We start from the raw sequence: 16652 nt of genomic DNA on the forward strand, positions 1-16652 counted from the left end.
GCTCCCCCTATCACTACATTAGTAATAGTGCTCCCCTAGTGCCTATATTAGTAATAGTGCTCCCCCTAGTGCCCGCATTAGTATTAGTGCTCCCCCTAGTGCCTACATTAGTAATAGTGCTCCCCTAGTGCCTATATTAGTAATAGTGCTCCCCCTAGTGCCTACATTAGTAATAGTGCTCCCTTTAGTGCCTACATTAGTAATAGTGCTCCCCCTAGTGCATACATTAGTAATAGTGCTCCCCCTAGTGCCTACATTAGTAATAGTGCTCCCCCTAGTGCCTACATTAGTATTAGTGCTCCCCCTAGTGCCCGCATTAGTATTAGTGCTCCCCCTAGTGCCTACATTAGTAATAGTGCTCCCCCTAGTGCCTACATTAGTAATAGTGCTCCCCCTAGTGCATACATTAGTAATAGTGCTCCCCCTAGTGCCTACATTAGTAATAGTGCTCCCCCTAGTGCCTACATTAGTAATAGTGCTCCCCCTAGTGCCTACATTAGTAATAGTGCTCCCCCTAGTGCCTACATTAGTAATAGTGCTCCCCCTAGTGCCTACATTAGTAATAGTGCTCCCCCTAGTGCCTACATTAGTAATAGTGTTCCCCCTAAAGCCTACATTAGTAATAGTGCTCCCCTAGTGCCTACATTAGTAATAGTGCTCCCCTAGTGCCTACATTAGTAATAGTGCTCCCCCTAGTGCCTACATTAGTAATAGTGCTCCCCCTAGTGTCTACATTAGTAATAGTGCTCCCCCTAGTGCCTACATTAGTAATAGTGCTCCCCCTAGTGTCTACATTAGTAATAGTGCTCCCCCTAGTGCCTTCATTAGTAATAGTGCTCCCCCTAAAGCCTACATTAGTAATAGTGCTCCCCCTAGTGCCTACATTAGTAATAGTGCTCCCCCTAGTGCATACATTAGTAAAAGTGCTCCCCCTAAAGCCTACATTAGTAATAGTGCTCCCCCTAGTGCCTCCATTAGTAATAGTGCTCCCCCTATCCCTACATTAGTAATAGTGCTCCCCCTAGTGCCTACATTAGTAATAGTGCTCCCCCTATCCCTACATTAGTAATAGTGCTCCCCTAGTGCCTACATTAGTAATAGTGCTCCCCCTATCCCTACATTAGTAATAGTGCTCCCCCTAGTGCTTACATTAGTAATAGTGCTCCCCCTAGTGCCCGCATTAGTAATAGTGCTCCCCCTAGTGCCTACATTAGTAATAGTGCTCCCCCTAGTGCCTACATTAGTAATAGTGCTCCCCCTATCCCTACATTAGTAATAGTGCTCCCCCTAGTGCCTACATTAGTAATAGTGCTCCCCCTAGTGCCTACATTAGTAATAGTGCTCCCCCTATCCCTACATTAGTAATAGTGCTCCCCCTAGTGCCTACATTAGTAATAGTGCTCCCCTTAGTGCATACATTAGTAATAGTGCTCCCCCTAAAGCGTACATTAGTAATAGTGCTCCCCCTAGTGCCCACAATAGTAATAGTGCTCCCGCTATCCCTACATTAGTAATAGTGCTCCCCCTAGTGCCTACATTAGTAATAGTGCTCCCCCTAGTGCCTACATTAGTAATAGTGCTCCCCCTAGTGCCTACATTAGTAATAGTGCTCCCCCTAGTGCCTACATTAGTAATAGTGCTCCCCCTAGTGCCTACATTAGTAATAGTGCTCCCCTAGTGCCTACATTAGTAATAGTGCTCCCCCTAGTGCCTACATTAGTAATAGTGCTCCCCCTAGTGCCTACATTAGTAATAGTGCTCCCCCTATCCCTACATTAGTAATAGTGCTCCCCCTAGTGCCTACATTAGTAATAGTGCTCCCCCTAGTGCCTACATTAGTAATAGTGCTCCCCCTAGTACCTACATTAGTAATAGTGCTCCCCCTAGTGCCTACATTAGTAATAGTGCTCCCCTAAAGCCTACATTAGTAATAGTGCTCCCCCTAGTGCCTACATTAGTAATAGTGCTCCCCCTAGTGCCTACATCAGTAATAGTGCTCCCCCTAGTGCCTACATTAATAATAGTGCTCCCCCTAGTGCCTACATTAGTAATAGTGCTCCCCTAGTGCCTACATTAGTAATAGTGCTCCCCCTAGTGCCTACATTAGTAATAGTGCTCCCCCTAGTGCTTACATTAGTAATAGTGCTCCCCCTAGTGCCTACATTAGTAATAGTGCTCCCCCTAGTGCCTACATTAGTAATAGTGCTCCCCCTAGTGCCTACATTAATAATAGTGCTCCCCCTAAAGCCTACATTAGTAATAGTGCTCCCCCTAGTGCCTACATTAGTAATAGTGCTCCCCCTAGTGCCTACATTAGTAATAGTGCTCCCCCTAGTGCCTACATTAGTAATAGTGCTCCCCCTAGTGCCTACATTAGTAATAGTGCTCCCCCTAAAGCCTACATTAGTAATAGTGCTCCCCCTAAAGCCTACATTAGTAATAGTGCTCCCCCTAGTGCCTACATTAGTAATAGTGCTCCCCCTAGTGCCTACATTAGTAATAGTGCTCCCCCTAGTGCCTACATTAGTAATAGTGCTCCCGCTAGTGCCTACATTAGTAATAGTGCTCCCCCTATCCCTACATTAGTAATAGTGCTCCCCCTAGTGCCCACATTAGTAATAGTGCTCCCCCTAGTGCCTACATTAGTAATAGTGCTCCCCCTAGTGCCTACATTAGTAATAGTGCTCCCCCTAGTGCCTACATTAGTAATAGTGCTCCCGCTAGTGCCTACATTAGTAATAGTGCTCCCCCTATCCCTACATTAGTAATAGTGCTCCCCCTAGTGCCCACATTAGTAATAGTGCTCCCCCTAGTGCCTACATTAGTAATAGTGCTCCCCCTAGTGCCTACATTAGTAATAGTGCTCCCCCTAGTGCCTACATTAGTAATAGTGCTCCTCCTAGTGCCTACATTAGTAATAGTGCTCCCCCTAGTGCCTACATTAGTAATAGTGCTCCCCCTAGTGCATACATTAGTAATAGTGCTCCCCCTAGTGCCTACATTAGTAATAGTGCTCCCCCTAGTGCCTACATTAGTAATAGTGCTCCCCCTAGTGCCTACATTAGTAATAGTGCTCCCCCTAGTGCCTACATTAGTAATAGTGCTCCCCCTATCCCTACATGAGTAATAGTGCTCCCCCTAGTGCCTACATTAGTAATAGTGTTCCCCCTAAAGCCTACATTAGTAATAGTGCTCCCCTAGTGCCTACATTAGTAATAGTGCTCCCCTAGTGCCTACATTAGTAATAGTGCTCCCCCTAGTGCCTACATTAGTAATAGTGCTCCCCCTAGTGCCTACATTAGTAATAGTGCTCCCCCTAGTGCCTACATTAGTAATAGTGCTCCCCCTAGTGTCTACATTAGTAATAGTGCTCCCCCTAGTGCCTTCATTAGTAATAGTGCTCCCCCTAAAGCCTACATTAGTAATAGTGCTCCCCCTAGTGCCTACATTAGTAATAGTGCTCCCCCTAGTGCATACATTAGTAAAAGTGCTCCCCCTAAAGCCTACATTAGTAATAGTGCTCCCCCTAGTGCCTCCATTAGTAATAGTGCTCCCCCTAGTGCCTACATTAGTAATAGTGCTCCCACTATCCCTACATTAGTAATAGTGCTCCCCTAGTGCCTACATTAGTAATAGTGCTCCCCCTAGTGCCTACATTAGTAATAGTGCTCCCCCTATCCCTACATTAGTAATAGTGCTCCCCCTAGTGCCTACATTAGTAATAGTGCTCCCCCTAGTGCCTACATTAGTAATAGTGCTCCCCCTATCCCTACATTAGTAATAGTGCTCCCCCTAGTGCCTACATTAGTAATAGTGCTCCCCCTAGTGCCTACATTAGTATTAGTGCTCCCCCTATCCCTACATTAGTAATAGTGCTCCCCCTAGTGCCTACATTAGTAATAGTGCTCCCCCTAGTGCATACATTAGTAATAGTGCTCCCCCTAAAGCGTACATTAGTAATAGTGCTCCCCCTAGTGCCCACAATAGTAATAGTGCTCCCCCTAGTGCCTACATTAGTAATAGTGCTCCCCCTAGTGCCTACATTAGTAATAGTGCTCCCCCTAGTGCCTACATTAGTAATAGTGCTCCCCCTATCCCTACATTAGTAATAGTGCTCCCCTAGTGCCTACATTAGTAATAGTGCTCCCCCTAGTGCCTACATTAGTAATAGTGCTCCCCCTATCCCTACATTAGTAATAGTGCTCCCCCTAGTGCCTACATTAGTAATAGTGCTCCCCCTAGTGCCTACATTAGTAATAGTGCTCCCCTAGTGCCTACATTAGTAATAGTGCTCCCCCTAGTGCCTACATTAGTAATAGTGCTCCCCCTAGTGCCTACATCAGTAATAGTGCTCCCCCTAGTGCCTACATTAATAATAGTGCTCCCCCTATCCCTACATTAGTAATAGTGCTCCCCCTAGTGCCTACATTAGTAATAGTGCTCCCCCTAGTGCCTACATTAGTATTAGTGCTCCCCCTATCCCTACATTAGTAATAGTGCTCCCCCTAGTGCCTACATTAGTAATAGTGCTCCCCCTAGTGCCTACATTAGTAATAGTGCTCCCCCTAGTGCCTACATCAGTAATAGTGCTCCCCCTAGTGCCTACATTAATAATAGTGCTCCCCCTATCCCTACATTAGTAATAGTGCTCCCCCTAGTGCCTACATTAGTAATAGTGCTCCCCCTAGTGCCTACATTAGTATTAGTGCTCCCCCTATCCCTACATTAGTAATAGTGCTCCCCCTAGTGCCTACATTAGTAATAGTGCTCCCCCTAGTGCATACATTAGTAATAGTGCTCCCCCTAGTGCCTACATTAGTAATAGTGCTCCCCTAGTGCCTACATTAGTAATAGTGCTCCCCCTAGTGCTTACATTAGTAATAGTGCTCCTCCTAGTGCCTACATTAGTAATAGTGCTCCTCCTAGTGCCTACATTAGTAATAGTGCTCCCCCTAGTGCCTACATTAGTAATAGTGCTCCCCCTAGTGCCTACATTAGTAATAGTGCTCCCCCTAGTGCCTACATTAGTAATAGTGCTCCCCCTAGTGCCTACATTAGTAATAGTGCTCCCCCTAGTGCCTACATTAGTAATAGTGCTCCCCCTAGTGCCTACATTAGTAATAGTGCTCCCCCTAAAGCCTACATTAGTAATAGTGCTCCCCCTAGTGCCTACATTAGTAATAGTGCTCCCCCTAGTGCCTACATTAGTAATAGTGCTCCCCCTAAAGCCTACATTAGTAATAGTGCTCCCCCTAAAGCCTACATTAGTAATAGTGCTCCCCCTAGTGCCTACATTAGTAATAGTGCTCCCCCTAGTGCCTACATTAGTAATAGTGCTCCCCCTAGTGCCTACATTAGTAATAGTGCTCCCCCTAGTGCCTACATTAGTAATAGTGCTCCCGCTAGTGCCTACATTAGTAATAGTGCTCCCCCTATCCCTACATTAGTATTAGTGCTCCCCCTTGTGCCTACATTAGTAATAGTGCTCCCCCTAGTGCCTACATTAGTAATAGTGCTCCCCTAGTGCCTACATTAGTAATAGTGCTCCCCCTAGTGACTACATTCGTAATAGTGCTCCCCCTAGTGCCCACAATAGTAATAGTGCTCCTGCTATCCCTACATTAGTAATAGTGCTCCCCCTAGTGCCTACATTAGTAATAGTGCTCCCCCTAGTGCCCGCATTAGTATTAGTGCTCCCCCTAGTGCATACATTAGTATTAGTGCTCCTCCTAGTGCCTACATTAGTAATAGTGCTCCCCCTAGTGCCTACATTAGTAATAGTGCTCCCCCTAGTGCCCACATTATTAATAGTGCTCCCCCTAGTGCCTACATTAGTAATAGTGCTCCCCCTAGTGCCTACATTAGTAATAGTGCTCCCCTATCCCTACATTAGTATTAGTGCTCCCCCTAGTGCCTACATTAGTAATAGTGCTCCCCCTAGTGCCTACATTAGTAATAGTGCTCCCCCTATCCCTACATTAGTATTAGTGCTCCTCCTAGTGCCTACATTAGTAATAGTGCTCCCCCTAGTGCCTACATTAGTAATAGTGCTCCCCCTAGTGCCTTCATTAGTAATAGTGCTCCCCCTAGTGCCTACATTAGTAATAGTGCTCCCCCTATCCCTACATTAGTAATAGTGCTCCCCCTAGTGCCTACATTAGTAATAGTGCTCCCCCTAGTGCCTACATTAGTATTAGTGCTCCCCCTAAAGCCTACATTAGTAATAGTGCTCCCCCTAAAGCCCACATTAGTAATAGTGCTCCTCCTAGTGCCTACATTAGTATTAGTGCTCCCCCTAGTGCCCACATTAGTAATAGTGCTCCCCCTAGTGCCTACATTAGTAATAGTGCTCCCCCTAGTGCCTACATTAGTAATAGTGCTCCCCCTAGTGCCTACATTAGTAATAGTGCTCCCCCTAGTGCCTACATTAGTAATAGTGCTCCCCCTAGTGCCTACATTAGTAATAGTGCCCCCCCTAGTGCCCACATTAGTAATAGTGCTCCCCCTAGTGCCTACATTAGTAATAGTGCTCCCCCTAGTGCCCACATTAGTAATAGTGCTCCCCTAGTGCTTACATTAGTAATAGTGCTCCCCTAGTGCCTACATTAGTAATAGTGCTCCCCCTAGTGCCTCCATTAGTAATAGTGCTCCCCCTAGTGCTTACATTAGTAATAGTGCTCCCCCTAGTGCCTATATTAGTAATAGTGCTCCCCCTAGTGCCTATATTAGTAATAGTGCTCCCCCTAGTGCCTACATTAGTAATAGTGCTCCTCCTAGTGCTTACATTAGTAATAGTGCTCCCCCTAGTGCCTACATTAGTAATAGTGCTCCCCCTAAAGCCTACATTAGTAATAGTGCTCCTCCTAGTGCCTACATTAGTAATAGTGCTCCCCCTAGTGCCTACATTAGTAATAGTGCTCCCCCTATCCCTACATGAGTAATAGTGCTCCCCCTAGTGCCTACATTAGTAATAGTGCTCCCCCTAAAGCCTACATTAGTAATAGTGCTCCCCCTAAAGCCTACATTAGTAATAGTGCTCCCCCTAGTGCCTACATTAGTAATAGTGCTCCCCCTAGTGCCTACATTAGTAATAGTGCTCCCCCTAGTGCCCACATTAGTAATAGTGCTCCCCCTAGTGCCTACATTAGTAATAGTGCTCCCCCTAGTGCCTACATTAGTAATAGTGCTCCCCCTAGTGCCTACATTAGTAATAGTGCTCCCCCAGTGCCTACATTAGTAATAGTGCTCCCCCTAAAGCCTACATTAGTAATAGTGCTCCCCCTAGTGCCTACATTAGTAATAGTGCTCCCCCTAGTGCCTACATTAGTAATAGTGCTCCCCCTAAAGGCTACATTAGTAATAGTGCTCCCCCTAGTGCCTATATTAGTAATAGTGCTCCCCCTAGTGCCTCCATCAGTAATAGTGCTCCCCCTAGTGCCTACATTAGTAATAGTGCTCCCCCTAGTGCCTACATTAGTAATAGTGCTCCTCCTAGTGCTTACATTAGTAATAGTGCTCCCCCTAGTGCCTACATTAGTAATAGTGCTCCCCCTAAAGCCTACATTAGTAATAGTGCTCCTCCTAGTGCCTACATTAGTAATAGTGCTCCCCCTAGTGCCTACATTAGTAATAGTGCTCCCCCTATCCCTACATGAGTAATAGTGCTCCCCCTAGTGCCTACATTAGTAATAGTGCTCCCCCTAAAGCCTACATTAGTAATAGTGCTCCCCCTAAAGCCTACATTAGTAATAGTGCTCCCCCTAGTGCCTACATTAGTAATAGTGCTCCCCCTAGTGCCTACATTAGTAATAGTGCTCCCCCTAGTGCCCACATTAGTAATAGTGCTCCCCCTAGTGCCTACATTAGTAATAGTGCTCCCCCTAGTGCCTACATTAGTAATAGTGCTCCCCCTAGTGCCTACATTAGTAATAGTGCTCCCCCAGTGCCTACATTAGTAATAGTGCTCCCCCTAAAGCCTACATTAGTAATAGTGCTCCCCCTAGTGCCTACATTAGTAATAGTGCTCCCCCTAGTGCCTACATTAGTAATAGTGCTCCCCCTAAAGGCTACATTAGTAATAGTGCTCCCCCTAAAGCCTACATTAGTAATAGTGCTCCCCCTAGTGCCTACATTAGTAATAGTGCTCCCCTAGTGCCTACATCAGTAATAGTGCTCCCCCTAGTGCCTACATTAGTAATAGTGCTCCCCCTAGTGCCTACATTAGTAATAGTGCTCCCCCTAGTGCCTACATTAGTAATAGTGCTCCCCCTAAAGCCTACATTAGTAATAGTGCTCCCCCTAAAGCCTACATTAGTAATAGTGCTCCCCCTATCCCTACATTAGTAATAGTGCTCCCCCTAGTGCCTACATTAGTAATAGTGCTCCCCCTAGTGCCTACATTAGTAATAGTGCTCCCCCTAGTGCCTACATTAGTAATAGTGCTCCCCCTAGTGCCTACATTAGTAATAGTGCTCCCCCTAGTGCCTACATTAGTAATAGTGCTCCCCCTAGTGCCCACATTAGTAATAGTGCTCCCCCTAGTGCCTACATTAGTAATAGTGCTCCCCCTAGTGCCTACATTAGTAATAGTGCTCCCCCTAGTGCCTACATTAGTAATAGTGCTCCCCCTAGTGCCTACATTAGTAATAGTGCTCCCCCTATCCCTACATTAGTAATAGTGCTCCCCCTATCCCTACATTAGTAATAGTGCTCCCCCTATCCCTACATTAGTAATAGTGCTCCCCCTAGTGCCTACATTAGTAATAGTGCTCCCCCTATCCCTACATTAGTAATAGTGCTCCCCCTAGTGCCTACATTAGTAATAGTGCTCCCCCTATCCCTACATTAGTAATAGTGCTCCCCCTATCCCTACATTAGTAATAGTGCTCCCCCTATCCCTACATTAGTAATAGTGCTCCCCCTAGTGCCTACATTAGTAATAGTGCTCCCCCTAGTGCCTACATTAGTAATAGTGCTCCCCCTAGTGCCTACATTAGTAATAGTGCTCCCCCTAGTGCCTACATTAGTAATAGTGCTCCCCCTATCCCTACATTAGTAATAGTGCTCCCCCTATCCCTACATTAGTAATAGTGCTCCCCCTATCCCTACATTAGTAATAGTGCTCCCCCTAGTGCCTACATCAGTAATAGTGCTCCCCCTAGTGCCTACATTAGTAATAGTGCTCCCCCTAGTGCCTACATTAGTAATAGTGCTCCCCCTATCCCTACATTAGTAATAGTGCTCCCCCTAGTGCCTACATTAGTAATAGTGCTCCCCCTAGTGCCTACATTAGTAATAGTGCTCCCCCTAGTGCCTACATTAGTAATAGTGCTCCCCCTAGTGCCTACATTAGTAATAGTGCTCCCCCTAGTGCCTACATTAGTAATAGTGCTCCCCCTAGTGCCTACATTAGTAATAGTGCTCCCCTAGTGCCTACATCAGTAATAGTGCTCCCCCTAGTGCCTACATTAGTAATAGTGCTCCCCCTATCCCTACATTAGTAATAGTGCTCCCCCTATCCCTACATTAGTAATAGTGCTCCCCCTAGTGCCTACATTAGTAATAGTGCTCCCCCTAGTGCCTACATTAGTAATAGTGCTCCCCCTAGTGCCTACATTAGTAATAGTGCTCCCCCTAGTGCCTACATTAGTATTAGTGCTCCCCCTAGTGCCTACATTAGTAATAGTGCTCCCCCTAGTGCCTACATTAGTAATAGTGCTCCCCCTAGTGCCTACATTAGTAATAGTGCTCCCCCTAGTGTCTACATTAGTAATAGTGCTCCCCCTATCCCTACATGAGTAATAGTGCTCCCCCTAGTGCCCACATTAGTAATAGTGCCCCCCCTAGTGCCTACATTAGTAATAGTGCTCCCCCTAGTGCCTACATTAGTAATAGTGCTCCCCCTAGTGCCTACATTAGTAATAGTGCTCCCCCTAGTGCATATATTAGTAATAGTGCTCCCCCTAGTGCCTACATCAGTAATAGTGCTCCCCCTAGTGCCTACATTAGTAATAGTGCTCCCCCTAGTGCCTATATTAGTAATAGTGCTCCCCCTAGTGCCTATATTAGTAATAGTGCTCCCCCTAGTGCCCACATTAGTAATAGTGCCCCCCCTAGTGCCTACATTAGTAATAGTGCTCCCCCTAGTGCCTACATTAGTAATAGTGCTCCCCCTATCCCTACATTAGTAATAGTGCTCCCCCTAGTGCCTACATTAGTAATAGTGCTCCCCTAGTGCCTACATTAGTAATAGTGCTCCCCCTAGTGCCTACATTAGTAATAGTGCTCCCCCTAGTGCCTACATTAGTAATAGTGCTCCCCCTAGTGCCTACATTAGTAATAGTGCTCCCCCTAGTGCCTACATTAGTAATAGTGCTCCCCCTAGTGCCTACATTAGTAATAGTGCTCCCCCTAGTGCCTACATTAGTAATAGTGCTCCCCCTAGTGCCCGCATTAGTAATAGTGCTCCCCTAGTGCCTACATTAGTAATAGTGCTCCCCCTAGTGCCTACATTAGTAATAGTGCTCCCCCTAGTGCCTACATTAGTAATAGTGCTCCCCCTAGTGCCTACATTAGTAATAGTGCTCCCCCTAGTGCCTACATTAGTAATAGTGCTCCCCCTAGTGCCTACATTAGTAATAGTGCTCCCCCTAGTGCCTACATTAGTAATAGTGCTCCCCCTAGTGCCCACATTAGTAATAGTGCTCCCCCTAGTGCCTACATTAGTAATAGTGCTCCCCTAAAGCCTACATTAGTAATAGTGCTCCCCCTAGTGCCTACATTAGTAATAGTGCTCCCCCTAGTGCCTACATTAGTAATAGTGCTCCCCCTAGTGCCTACATTAGTAATAGTGCTCCCCCTAGTGCCTACATTAGTAATAGTGCTCCCCCTAGTGCCTACATTAGTAATAGTGTTCCCCCTAGTGCCTACATTAGTAATAGTGCTCCCCCTAGTGCCTACATTAGTAATAGTGCTCCCCCTAGTGCCTACATTAGTAATAGTGCTCCCCCTAAAGCCTACATTAGTAATAGTGCTCCCCCTAGTGCCTACATTAGCATTAGTGCTCCCTGTAGCGCCTCAGGTCAGGTGATACCACACACAATCGGACAGGGGTGGCGCTGTTTTTGTAAAAAAAAAGTAGCTGCTTTTTCAGATTCTGGATAATCTCTTTAAGAAAGGATCGGCTGGCAGAGGGAAGGAGCTCTGGATGAGAGCCGCTGGATTAACCCTATAGTCACCTACACAGGGGAGAGCACACACCGCTCAGCGACATCTGACAGGATTTAGAGCTATATCACTGTGTGTTAGCAAAAGGTCCAAGACTTTATCATAGACTTATAGTGCCAGTCCACAACAACCAATCACATCTCCCATAGCAACCAATCACAGCTCCCATAGCAACCATTCACAGCTCCCATAGCAACCAATCACAGCTCTACTTTCATCCCATATAGCCGTGATAAAATGAAAGCCAAGCTGTGATTGGTTGCTGTTGGAGCGCAATTAATGCGCATCTCACAGCTGAGGGTTTGTTCAACTGTATCCATTTTACATAATCAAACAGCAACACAAATCTATCCTACTCTATCACTACTGGCTATGGTAACTGCGGTGACATCACTAGTATCAGCAGTGTCCTGACTATAACCACTGGGGACATCACAGCAGTGTCCTATAACCACTAGTGACATCACGGCAGTGTCCTATAACCACTAGTGACATCACAGCAGTGTCCTATAACCACTAGTGACATCACAGCAGTGTCCTGACTATAACCACTAGTGACATCACAGCAGTGTCCTGACTATAACCACTAGTGACATCACAGCAGTGTCCTATAACCACTGGGGACATCACAGCAGTGTCCTATAACCACTAGTGACATCACAGCAGTGTCCTGACTATAACCACTGGGGACATCACAGCAGTGTCCTATAACCACTAGTGACATCACGGCAGTGTCCTGACTATAACCACTAGTGACATCACAGCAGTGTCCTGACTATAACCACTAGTGACATCACAGCAGTGTCCTGACTATAACCACTAGTTACATCACAGCAGTGTCCTGACTATAACCACTGGGGACATCACAGCAGTGTCCTATAACCACTAGTGACATCACAGCAGTGTCCTATAACCACTAGTGACATCACAGCAGTGTCCTGACTATAACCAGTAGTGACATCACAGCAGTGTCCTGACTATAATCCCTAGTGACATCACAGCAGTGTCCTATAACCACTAGTGACATCACAGCAGTGTCCTATAATCCCTAGTGACATCACAGCAGTGTCCTATAACCACTAGTGACATCACAGCAGTGTCCTATAACCACTAGTGACATCACAGCAGTGTCCTATAACCACTAGTGACATCACAGCAGTGTCCTATAACCACTAGTGACATCACAGCAGTGTCCTATAACCACTAGTGACATCACAGCAGTGTCCTATAACCACTAGTGACATCACAGCAGTGTCCTGACTATAACCACTAGTGACATCACAGCAGTGTCCTATAACCACTAGTGACATCACAGCAGTGTCCTATAACCACTAGTGACATCACAGCAGTGTCCTATAACCACTAGTGACATCACAGCAGTGTCCTATAACCACTAGTGACATCACAGCAGTGTCCTATAACCACTAGTGACATCACAGCAGTGTCCTATAACCACTAGTGACATCACGGCAGTGTCCTATAACCACTAGTGACATCACGGCAGTGTCCTGACTATAACCACTAGTGACATCACAGCAGTGTCCTATAACCACTAGTGACATCACAGCAGTGTCCTATAACCACTAGTGACATCACAGCAGTGTCCTATAACCACTAGTGACATCACAGCAGTGTCCTATAACCACTAGTGACATTACAGCAGTGTCCTGACTATAACCACTAGTGACATCATAGCAGGTAGGTGACGTCACTAGTGGCGGTGAGACACTCTCGCGAGGTTAGCCGATGAATGGACGGACACATTATCGGACACATCATCACTGAAACATCCCGCTTACCTCAGCGATGTGATTAACTGCTCGGGAGACATCCCTTATATATCACTAGCTGACCACACCCCCACATGCAATCCGTGGACCCTCACCCTTGATTTGCTCTCTGAGCCGTCAATCACTCTACAGTGGCCCAATAATTGGCTATTAGCTAGTGGGCGTTACTCTAATAAAGTTCGCCGACCTCCTCTGCAACTGGAGAAGCGCATTGTAGGCGTGGTTTTCATTCTGGACCCTGCAGCTCTAAATTCTGATTGGCTATTGACTAGTGGGCGTAATGTCATGCCCAATATCTTAACAGTGATTGGATAGACGGCTTCGATGAGGCGTTACACGCAATCAGTTATTGAGGCGTGTCCTGAGGTGGAGCTAACGTCACGGGGTTGTGAATAATTTATAGATGCGCCTCGCCCCGCCCTCTCCCTAGCCCCGGCCCCGCCCATTCTCCTCAGCACCGCGGACAGCAGCGCTGTGACAGCCGAGGCTCCGGACAGCTCCAGCGGCGGCCGCACCTGCCGAGCTCCGGCCCCGGGAGAGACCCAGGAGGAGGAGGAGGAGGCTGCTGACCGCGGAGCCCGCGCCTCACCGCCCTGTCCATCCCGCATCCCCGACACCCTGCAGCCGAGTGTGGCGTGTAAATCACCGCAGTGCTCCGAGCTGCGCCCTGAGACAGAGGCAGGTGCGGGACCTGTGGAGGAGGAGGATCCGGGACCTGCTGCTGCTGCTGCCCCCGGGGATCTGTCACCGAGTGTCAGAGGAGATCGGGGGATCCGGTGTCAGAGGAGATCGGGGATCCGGTGTCAGAGGAGATCGGGGGATCCGGTGTCAGAGGAGATCGGGGGATCCGGTGTCAGAGGAGATCGGGGGATCCGGTGTCAGAGGAGATCGGGGGATCCGGTGTCAGAGGAGATCGGGGGATCCGGTGTCAGAGGAGATCGGGGGATCCGGTGTCAGAGGAGATCGGGGGATCCGGTGTCAGAGGAGATCGGGGATCCGGTGTCAGAGGAGATCGGGGGATCCGGTGTCAGAGGAGATCGGGGGATCCGGTGTCAGAGGAGATCGGGGGATCCGGTGTCAGAGGAGATCGGGGGATCCGGTGTCAGAGGAGATCGGGGGATCCGGTGTCAGAGGAGATCGGGGGATCCGGTGTCAGAGGAGATCGGGGGATCCGGTGTCAGAGGAGATCGGGGGATCCGGTGTCAGAGGAGATCGGGGGATCCGGTGTCAGAGGAGATCGGGGGATCCGGTGTCAGAGGAGATCGGGGATCTGTGCTGCTGCCTTATACCTTGCATTGTGGCATCTAGTGCAGATCGGGAGATCTCCTCTGTTATAGATCAGGAGATCTGTTACTAAGTCTGCAGGATCTGGTCTAGAATCAGCTGAGGTGTAAGGATTGGGAGATCTGGTCTGTTGAACAGTAGATCTGGACATCTGGTCTGTTGTAGATTGGGAGATCTTGTCTGTTGTATAGTAGTTTGGTAGATCTGGTCTGTTGTAGATTGAAAGATCTGGTCTGTTGAACAGTAGATCCGGAGATCTGGTCTGTTGTACAGTAGATCAGCAGATCTGGTCTGTTGTACAATAGATTGGGAGATCTGGTCTCTTGTGGTCGGCAGATCTGATCTGTTGTACAGTAGATCAGCAGATCTGACCTGTTGTACAGTAGATCAGCAGATCTGACCTGTTGTACAGTAGATCGGCAAATCTGGCCTGTTGTAGATTGGGATATCTGGTCTGTTGTAGATTGTGAGATCTGACCTGTTGTACAGAAGATTGGGAGATTTGGCCTGTTGTGTACAGTAGATTGTGAGATCCAGTCTGTCATACAGTAGATTAAGAGATCTGTTACCAGTTCTAGGGGAACTCATGTAAAATAGACTGAGGGATATGCTTTAAAGATTAGGAGATCTATTAGATTCCGTTGTGGGGTCAGGTATAGATTGTGGAATCTATAGGGTAGATCCGGTATCTGTTTCCAGGGGATCTCCCTTATGGCAGACTAAGAATTAGGGGACGTCATCACAGCTGAGTGACCATCGTTTTAGCAATCTGGTCAGATTGAGGGATCTGGTTTACTGCACTTTGTGTTATTTGGCCTTTATAAGATCTGCTGGAAGATTAAAGTGATCTGGTCTTATAAACCAGAACATTCAGGGATCAGGTCATCTGCGAAGGAGTCTGGGAAACAGAAATTTAAGGGGTTCTGTTCTAATTATTAGTAAAGAATATTTGGGGATCTGTTTACTGGAAAATATTGGGGAATCTGGTTACAGGTGGAAGATATAGTCTGTAGATTAGATTAGGAGATCTGTCTATTAGAAAATTTAGGGATCAGGTTCTCTGTATAGTAGATTATGAGACCTGGTTGTTGTATAGAAAGTTGGAAGATCTGGTTTTATGTAGAGAAAGTTGGGAGATCTGGTTGTCTATAGAGTTGATTGGGGGATCTTTTCTATAGAAGAGGCTGGGGTATCTAGTTGTCTGTAGAGGTGATTGGGGGATCTTGTTGTCTCTAGAGGTGATTTGAGGAATCTGGTTGTCTGTAGAGGTGATTGGGGGATCAAGTTGTCTGTAGAAGTGATTGGGGAATCTGGTTGTCTGTAGAGGTGATTGGATAAACCTGTTTTCTGTAGAGGTGATTGGGGGATCTGGTTGTCTGAAGAGGTGATTGAGGGATCTGGTTGCCTGTAGGGTGATTGAGGGATCTGGTTGTCTGAAGAGGTGATTGAGGGATCTGGTTATCTGTAGAGGTGATAGGGGGATTTGGTTGTCTGTAAAGGTGATTGGGGGATCTGCTTGCCTGTAGAGGTGATTGGAGGATCTGGTTGTCTGTAGAGGTGATTAAGGGATCTGGTTGTCTGTAGAGGTCATTGAGGGATCTGGTTGTTAGTAGAGGTCATTGGGGGATCTGATTGCCTGTAGAGGTGATTGAGGGATCTGGTTGCCTGTAGAGGTGATTGAGGGGTCTGGTTGTCTATAGAGGTGATTGGGGGATCTGGTTATCTGTAGAGGTAATTGGGGGATCTGGTTGTCTTTAGAGGAGACTGAGGGATCTGGTTGTCTGTAGAGGTGATTGGGGTATCTGGTTGTATGTACAGGTGATTGGGGGATCTGGTTGTCTGTAGAGGTGATTGAGGGATCTGGTTGCCTGTAGAGGTGATTGAGGGGTCTGGTTGTCTATAGAGGTGATTGGGGTATCTGGTTATCTGTAGAGGTAATTGGGGGATCTGGTTGTCTTTAGAGGAGACTGAGGGATCTGGTTGTCTGTAGAGGTGATTGGGGTATCTGGTTGTATGTACAGGTGATTGGGGGATCTGGTTGTCTGTAGAGGTGATTGGGGGATCTGGTTGCCTGTAGCGCTGATTGAGGGATCTGGTTGCCTGTAGAGGTGACTGAGGGATCTGGTTGTCTGTAGAGGTGCTGAGGTATCTGGTTGTCTGTAGAGGTGATTGGGGTATCTGGTTGTCTGTAGAGGTGATTGGGGTATCTAATTGTATGTACAGGTAATTGGGGGATCTGGTTGTCTGTAGAGGTGAATGGGGGATTTGGTAGTGTAATTGATTGGTGTGAGGGGGGATCCCATAGGGATATAAGGGTGATCCTAGCAGGTGATCCCTCAGCTGATCCTCTAG

The sequence above is a fragment of the Dendropsophus ebraccatus genome, chromosome 11 (genome assembly GCF_027789765.1).
Source record: "Dendropsophus ebraccatus isolate aDenEbr1 chromosome 11, aDenEbr1.pat, whole genome shotgun sequence".
NCBI lineage: Eukaryota > Metazoa > Chordata > Amphibia > Anura > Hylidae > Dendropsophus > Dendropsophus ebraccatus.